Genomic DNA, 8,529 nt, shown 5'->3' with positions numbered 1-8,529 from the left:
CCATATGTTTTAGTTTTGGCTGATGTGCCCTGTACAGCACAACAGACTAGGGAAACAACCAAACAGTTAATTAATAAGGAAATTATATTGGAGGATGCATCTAACGATGACAACTCCAAAGTGTCAAATTTTTATTAAAGGATTTCCTTTGTTTTAATTTTGTTGCTTTAGTGAAAATGAAGGAATAAAAGAATAAAGAAGATCCTTTAATAAAAATTGGACACTTTGGACTTTTTGTCATTGGCTGCATCTTCCCATATCATTTTCCTATAGTGTCCATGCTCTACAGCAGCACCATTCAAGGGTTGGTGCTGAGCTTTGTGTGCACCAGTAGTTACTTTACAAGACATTGAGAGAGGTGCTGTTCCCTGCTCTCCGTCGTTGGTTTGTAGCAAATGAAAAAGGTGTGACATTGGATGCGCTGGAAGATGAAGTGTAGGGGCAGGTGTTTAATGAGATTTTGTTTGCTAGACTCCTGTGAAGAAGGAATATATGGGTGGCTGCACAATTATTTATCTCATAAACCCGCTCGTTGTTGGCAATATGATTCGGTCATCATACACTGACAGAAAGCATCATAGTTCTATTAAGGTCCTCCCGCAGAGTTTTTTGTTACAGAGCCCTGAGACCAATAGTACGAACTCCAGTAGGTGACAAAAACCCCACACCTGTCCCTACAACTATCCCCACTCAAACTCGATATTTAAATGATTGACATTCAGGTTCACCAGGATAGATTAATGGACCCACTCCAGTGGATAACCATACTCGTCCTTTATTGCGTTCTTCTATTCCTCAGATGACCCAGGGTTTGAAGAATGGTGGTGACGACAGCACTAGTGTCCAGAGAGTCAAGCTTAGCCATAAACCCTGTAAGCCAGTCACCAGAAGGGTCTAACACAATTAAGATATTAAGTTGGAATATTGCTGGGTGACAAGTAAAGTAGCATTGGACACATGGATATTATTATGTCAAGTAATATGACATTGTCCTGCTACAGGAAACCTGGGCTACAACCAATGTTTTCTGTGATGGCTTTTTCGTTATTCAGCCCACGGAATTCCTTCTGTCACTGGGCCGGCACAAGCAGACTTTACCCCATGGTTCAAGATAGGCATAGATTATGTTATCCGTTTAATTCCTACAAACAGTGATCTATTTCAAGCCTTCCATTTGGCCTGATCTTCAATAACCTTAATCTGGTAATTATTAATTTATATAATGATAATTTTATCTTTAGGGCGAATCCTAATCTTTGTCTTCTGTTTGATTTTATAGCCAGGCTTGATATTATATAGAATGAGTATAGTTTAGTCTTTGCAGGGGGATTTTAATGCCACGCCTCAGTAGTTGGTGATATTTGTATTTTTGAGGCAGGGATTTGATGGTGTCTATTCTGGGGCAAAATCGTATTCGCTGTCAGCTCTATCCTTGTTTTATGACCTTCGGTTTTTGTAAAGTTATTGAGCAAAATGATCCAGCCCATCCTGCTTTTGCTACTTTTTTGAGCGGTTCCTTTCAGTATGTGATTGATTTTATCTTCGTCTACAGGCCTTTGCTAACAAGGCTGGTAATGAGAGCCATACAACCTAATGTTTTAGTGCCCATAACACACTCATATTAGCTCTTAAAAAGTCGACCCGGAGTTGTCAGCCATTAGCAGCAGTGAACTCGGATGTTGAAACTAAAGGATCTTGTTCAAGGCTCACCTGGAGGCAAGTCAGCACAGTGGATTTTCAACGTACGGTACGTGTTCATTATCCTTCTCTGACAGAGGTTATAGGAAAGCAGATATATAGTTGTGCATCACCCTTCATAAGAACCCACAAGACAGACATCCGATCGCAATTTTTTTTATAGAATATAAGTATGCCCTGAGAATGAGGAAATCCGACTTGAGGAGAGATATTTGGGTCAAGCTGTTTTTTTCTCATGTAAGTAAGATCGTTAGACCTGGCAGCCTTGCCGTGGTTTCCTTTAACATTTTTATCTTCAGACCCCTGTTTTTGCTGGCCTTAGGATTCTGCTCACTTTACTGCTGCAGATCCGTGCTAAATTGCTTGTGCTCTTCCCTAAAACATGGAAAATTTGAAATATACCCAATTGGCATAATTAATTTTCTCATAAGTCCCTTGTAAATTGCACTACATGTGACCAGGGCCTGTAAACTAAATGCTGCAGGTGGGTCTGCAGCACTGATTGTGCCACCCAATTACTAGCCCTTTAAACATGTGTCAAGCCTACCATTGCAGAGCCTGTGTGTGCAGTTTAAATGGTCATCTCGATCATTTTGCCAAGCCCAAACCGTCCTTTTTAATACATATGGCACCCCTAAGATAGGCCCTAAACACCCCCAAGAGCAGGGTGAGGGGTGTCTTTAAATAGTTGGCATGTACTTTTAAGTTTTACATGTCCTAGTGGTGAATACATTCTATATTTGTTTTTCACCACTGTAAGGCCTATCTCTCATAGGCTAACATTGGAATTGCCTTATTACACATTATACACATAATTTCAAAATGGGAAGAAATACTTCCTTCAAGTTTGGTTTCTTTGGAATCACAATTTAAAATCCTAACTCATGGGGAAGTTGAATTTTAAATTGCATTTCTGAAAATGCTATTCTTAGAAAGTTATCATTCTCTTGCCTTAGCCTTTTGGTGCGTGCAGTCTGTCTCTAATCACGTCTGTGGAGTTTGACAGCTGGGCTTTGTGTAGCCACACACAATGGGAGCTTAGGTATTACTAGATGGGCTTTGAATGGCCATTCCAGGCAGGATAGGAGGGAGGAGCTGGGTACAGCTTCACTTACACCTAAATAGGCTGTGTCCTGTCTACACACAAAGGGCTGCATAACCTCCTGTAGTGAGTCTTGAGCTAGGACAGAAAGGGCAGGGACTCTGTGCACTTCATAGGCATGTCTTTGGAGTCTCCCTCACATTAAAGGCACAACTGGGTATAAGTACTGGATCTCTGACACCACCACTTTAGTACACTTCTGGTCGTGTGGATACTCTGCCAGGAAGAAGGACTGGTGTGGTGCTGAAGAACTGGCACTCTGCTGGACTGCTACTCTGCTGAACTCCTGCTTTGCTGTACTGCCCTCTTGTGTGGGAAAGAGAAGGACTGGACTTGCATCTTTCCAATTCAGAACCCAGAGTGACTCCAAGGGCTGGCTGGCTGGCGTCCCGATCTGGTCTCAGGGGCATAAAAGTCTTCCAACAACCCTGCTCCTTCACCTGGACTATGCCATCTGTGAACCTGCCGTGCTTTGCCAAGTAGTGTCACCCATGTATTAGACCCTTAGGAGTGGGTCTAATGTGTTTGCTCCAATGAAACTGAGGCATCTGCTCTGAGAGAAGAACCAACATATCGTGACTGCTGCATGGAGTAGAACTGATGCTTCACCATCACTGCATGGGTTGGAATAGACGCAAGAGAATCACATCCCCGTTGGACCCCGTTTCCTGGGACTGATGCATCACCTTTGGAACCGTCACTGCACAACTTTCCCCGGCACAGGCTTCTTGCATTCCTCATCAACAGCAGCCTCGACGATGATGCTACAGCTCTGCATCGCAGTCTCAGCATTCATTGGAACTGATACAGCACCTCACCTGTGCAACGCATCCCTGGCACTGTCATTTGCATTGCAAGCCCTAACAATGGGACCCTTGATGACGAAGCAACATGACCCTGCACCACAGCTTTGCCATAACTCTACACCAATGTATTGCAATGGGGGTGCAACACATCTTCACCTCAGATCGAAGCAAAACTTTGCAACCAGAATTTAAGGTACTTTGGTTAAGCAGGCCTAAGTAGGTCACTGTAGCTGGTCCGTGCTTCTTCACAGTTGGCCTGAAGCTTTGGTTTTGTCCTGGTCGAGTACGACCAGATGTCCCCATTTTGCGCTTCTTGCTTTTAAGTGGTATTTTACAGTTTATTCTTTAGAAACTCATAACTCAGTTTCTACTTATTAAATGCTTCTTGTTTAGGTATTGTTTAATTTATTAAATTGAGCTCTATTTTTCTAACCTGGTGTGGGATGCTTTTTATAAGGTGTTTTCACTGTTTTACTAATTGAAGTGTTGCACCAATACTTTACACATTGTCTCTAAATTAATCCTTACTTCTCGGTGCCAAATTACTAGAGGGTGAGCGCAGATTAATTTGGGATTTGCTTGTGCCTTACCCTGACAAGAATTGTGGTTGCTGCTTGACCATGACTCACACCTCAGTCACCCAACCACCTAAATTCTCACAAAGATCAGTCTGTTTTTGGATACTGTAAATAATAATAAACTAGCCAACTGCTCCATGAATAGTTTGGCCACAAATATTGCACCAGACCAATGGGCAAACCCTTTCTAGCAAATGTATTCCCTGCTAGATGGAGCTCTGGACACTCTTGGCCATCTCTTGCCTAATGTTCCACTTTATATTGTGTTCTTCTCAGACAAATTGGTAGAGGCCATCCAACATAGCCCCTCCAATAAAGAACTAGGCCTGAATGGGGTTCCATAGGATATTTATAAATCTAATCGTGATTTGTGGGCTCCACAAATTGCATTCATCATGCTTGTAGGTCTTGTTTCCATCTGTCTTGGATAGCAGCAATTGTTATGCCTGTTTTTAAAAGGGGGAGTCGCCCCAGCCCTAAGTGTTATCATCCTCTCTCCCTATTAGATGCTATTGTGAAGATCATTAGGCGACTTGTCTAAGCAAGGCTAACTGAGTGGGTTTTGAAATACTGATATATGTTCAAGGGTGTAGAATGGGTTCAGGGTTGGGCTGGATACGATGGCACAGTGCCTTAATCTCTATATTTTGCCAAATATAAGGTTGCTAAACGAAGTTCCATCTGCTAGCTTTCACTGACCTGACCTGCGTCTTTGATAGTGTGGTTAGGTCTCAGCTTTGGACTCTCCATGCAGACAACGCTGTCTTACTGTCCAGGACACCAAATGGTCTTAAAATCCTGTTGGATACATTTAGGGGCATATTTATACTTTTTGACGTAAAACTGCGCAAATGCAGTTTTGTGTCAAAACGTATAGCGCCGGCTTGCGTGATTCCTGGGCGCCAGCCAGGTGCAAAACTTTTGGCATGCCGCAAGCCGGTGCAAAGGGTGGGCTAGCGTCAGAAAAAATGACATTAGCGGGTGGGGGTGGCGGTATGGTAGAAGGGGGTTTTGCACCAAAAAATGACATTAGCCTGATTAGAAGCAAAAAAAAAATGCCTATAACCAGCCTAGTGTAATTTTCTGATGCAAAACTATCCATACCACATGACTCCTGTCTTAGAAAGGACAGAAGTCATGCCCACCACCCCAATGGCCAGCAGAGGGGACAAGGGTTCCCTGGGCATTGCCATTGTACCCAGTGCCATGTAGGGTGGCCCATTTCAGGGCCCCCAATGGCACTTCACAAAAATTTAACAAATACTTACCTCTACTTACCTATACTTACCAGGGATGAGGTCCCCCATCGCCTGATATCCCTCTGGTGTGGGTAGGGGTGTTCCTGGGGCTTAAGGTGGGCACCTGTGGGCTCTTTTCATGGCATTTGACCATGGAAATGGGTCCACAGGTCCCCTAACGCCTGCCCTGACTCAGGCGTTAAATAATGGTGCTAAGCATGCTTAGAGCCATTATTTAGGCCCGCCTCCCCCGTGCACCATTTTTAGACAGGAGGATAAATAAGGCGCTAGGGCCTTAGATTAATTTTTTGGATGGGAACTCCTACTGTGTATCTCATTGACACAAGGTAGGTTCACGCATCCAAAAAATGACTTTAACTCCAATATTTGGCACTAGACGGGTCTAGCGTCAACATATAAATACGGAGTTAAGTTTGCGCTGAATTAGCAAAACAAATTACGCTAATTTAGCGCAAAGCAAGTATAAATCTGGGCCTTAGTGGCTACATGGGTTGGCTAAATGTAGACCCCAATTTGAGGTTAAGGAAACCTTGTGGTCAAAAGAGCGTGAAATCTCGATGTCTGTCCTTTCATGGCAAACACATTGAAAGCACTCATGAGTTCCCATGCCTTGGGGTCATTTTTGACTCACATAGGGGCATATTTATAATCCCTAGCAACACATTGTGGCACATTAACATCATTATTTTTTATGTTACTGTGGCCCAACGAGTCCGAAATCCCCGCGCTGTATTTACAGAGTGGCGTAATGCACGCATTGCACCACTCTGTAACCCTTTGCGCTACATAATGCCTGCACCAGGCATAATATATGCAGAGGGGGCTTTCCCCGTTAGGTGAGCCGGAACAATGGGTAACCATTTTGTGTGCCACTTTTAACACCTGCCTACAATCCAGGTTTTGTTGGTGTTTGCTTAACCTACCATTAAACTGCTTAACTTGAACAATGCATCAAGAGTTGGGCCTGTGCTAAGTGGGAAATGTAATTAATTTGGTCCTTTTGTTGTTGTGGTGTGCAGCCTGGACCGACCTCCAGCCAACTTTCAATGGAGAAGTCATAGATGACTACTTAGCCTGTGATGTGAGTCACAAGACCCAGTGACTGTGTTATATTAAGATATTTAAGATCCTAGACAGAGCGTTTCTGTTATTCAACCAATGTATGCTAACTAAATTGGATTTGTCTGGGGTCAATAAGTGTTTTGTGGACCTTAAACAGTAAGAGAGCTAGGAGATGGAGCTAATTAAGTCCCAAGTTCAAGAGTATGTTTTGATCTAAACTTCTCCTGGGCTAGAACCATGCTTGGAACTGGTTTGTACAACCTGGGACAGAATGCTAATTACCAAATTGAGTCTGAGTAATTTTACACTTTCTATATGCTTTCCTCTGGGTCAAAACGATTATGCATCTATCCTCATTTGGCGTTGCAATGAGGTGTCCCTGCAGGGTCTGCTATATTTTTATTTTTTCTGTAAAGTTTATAGCCAACTGCTGAGGAAAGGGTACACGCCTTATTAAATGTCACATATCCTTGCTGTTTTTGCAAATGTTAAATTCCCTAGAGTTTTGTCTTGCTGTTAGCTGTTTCCTCAAATTGATTTTCTCCTGGTTTAGGATGTTTTGTTGCACAGTATTGCTTTAAATATTTTTAGTGTTTATAATGAGGAATTGGTCAGTGTTATTTTTTGTGTTTTAATGACTGTAGATGCTTTTATGATTTTTTATAATGATTGAATAAAGCTAATATTTAATTGCTTGATTACAGCAAGTACAGCAAGCAATGTGGCATTGTAGATCCTTGGGATGCAGGAGATGCATCAGCTCTGAGCTTCACAAAATCAGAGATGCGTTATAAATGGAGGTGGTGTGCTTCACAGATGCTGATGTGTTGCACTTGATCCTTGCAGACGCAGAAGTTTATCTGCGTTGATTGAGGTGTGCTGGTTCTGGGCAGCACAATGGCGCCAATGCAGGGCTTCTGGTTGAAGCAGCACTTTATACCCACTTCCAAGGGCCCAGGAGTGGACTTGGCAGGGCAAGACTCAGTTGGCAGAGTCCAGGTGCTGTAGGAGATTAGTTGGATGTCTTTTGTGTGCATTAGACTGCCAAATACAGGAGACCAGTCAGCTGGCCCTTGAAGTCACTCTGGGTGTTAGGTTCAAGTGATGTAGATCCAGTCCTTCTCAACCAGGCCGGGAGGGCAGCAGGCCAGCACAGCAAGGAAGCAGTCCTTCCAGAGCAGCAGCAGTCCAGCAGAGTGGCAGTCCTTGTAGCAGTACAGCAGTCCTTCTTCCTGGCAGATTATCCACAGGTCTAGAAGTGTACTGAGAGGGGAGGGTCAGAAGTCCAGTTCTTATATCTAGTTTTGCGTTTGAAGTGGGGTGACTTCAATCAAGGGATCTGACGTGCACAAAAGCCCTCCCTTCCTGCCCTCCAGGCAAAGAACAGGATGGCCCCCTGGAGACAGTAAATTGGTGCAATACTTATATACACACATAGCAATGTATCAGTAGAGGGACTAAAAGGGCAGTGAATAAGCAAATAAATGTCCCCGTAAAACTGTATGAGATCAGGCAGTATAGCACACTGCTTGAACATCTGTGAGGACCTAATTACAGCTTCCGTGACACAAAGATTGTAGTACTCAAAGCAACAGTAAACAAGTAAGGTAATGTTCCTCTAGAAGAGAAAGAAAAATAAGTAATAAGGTTGGGTTGGTCCTTTGAGGGAGTCCTCATACTCAAGAAATTGGGCTCTCACACACCCAAATGGGTGTCATACTTCATCATTGAGCGAGCTCCTCATCCGAATGGCGATGCAGTGCCTGATGGGCCCCGTGAGAGGACACTTTAGTAGACATCTTTGTTTTAGTAATGCCGTGATGACAGTCTGTGATATTGTTTGAGGGTGTGTTCTGTGTTGGGTGGTGAGAAAGTTAAAGACAAAAATGTATGTTAGGACTGTCTATGGGGTACTAAAAAGAAATGTTGTGGTCCCCTTGGCAGAGTTAAAAACGGAGTGCAACCTAGAGGGCTAAAGTTGCCCAAGTAGCCTTTAGAGTTATTTACGTGGGGTCGACATGCTT

This window comes from Pleurodeles waltl, chromosome 7 (assembly GCF_031143425.1).
Source record: "Pleurodeles waltl isolate 20211129_DDA chromosome 7, aPleWal1.hap1.20221129, whole genome shotgun sequence".
Classification (NCBI taxonomy): Eukaryota; Metazoa; Chordata; class Amphibia; order Caudata; family Salamandridae; genus Pleurodeles; species Pleurodeles waltl.
This window is presented reverse-complemented; position numbering follows the sequence as displayed.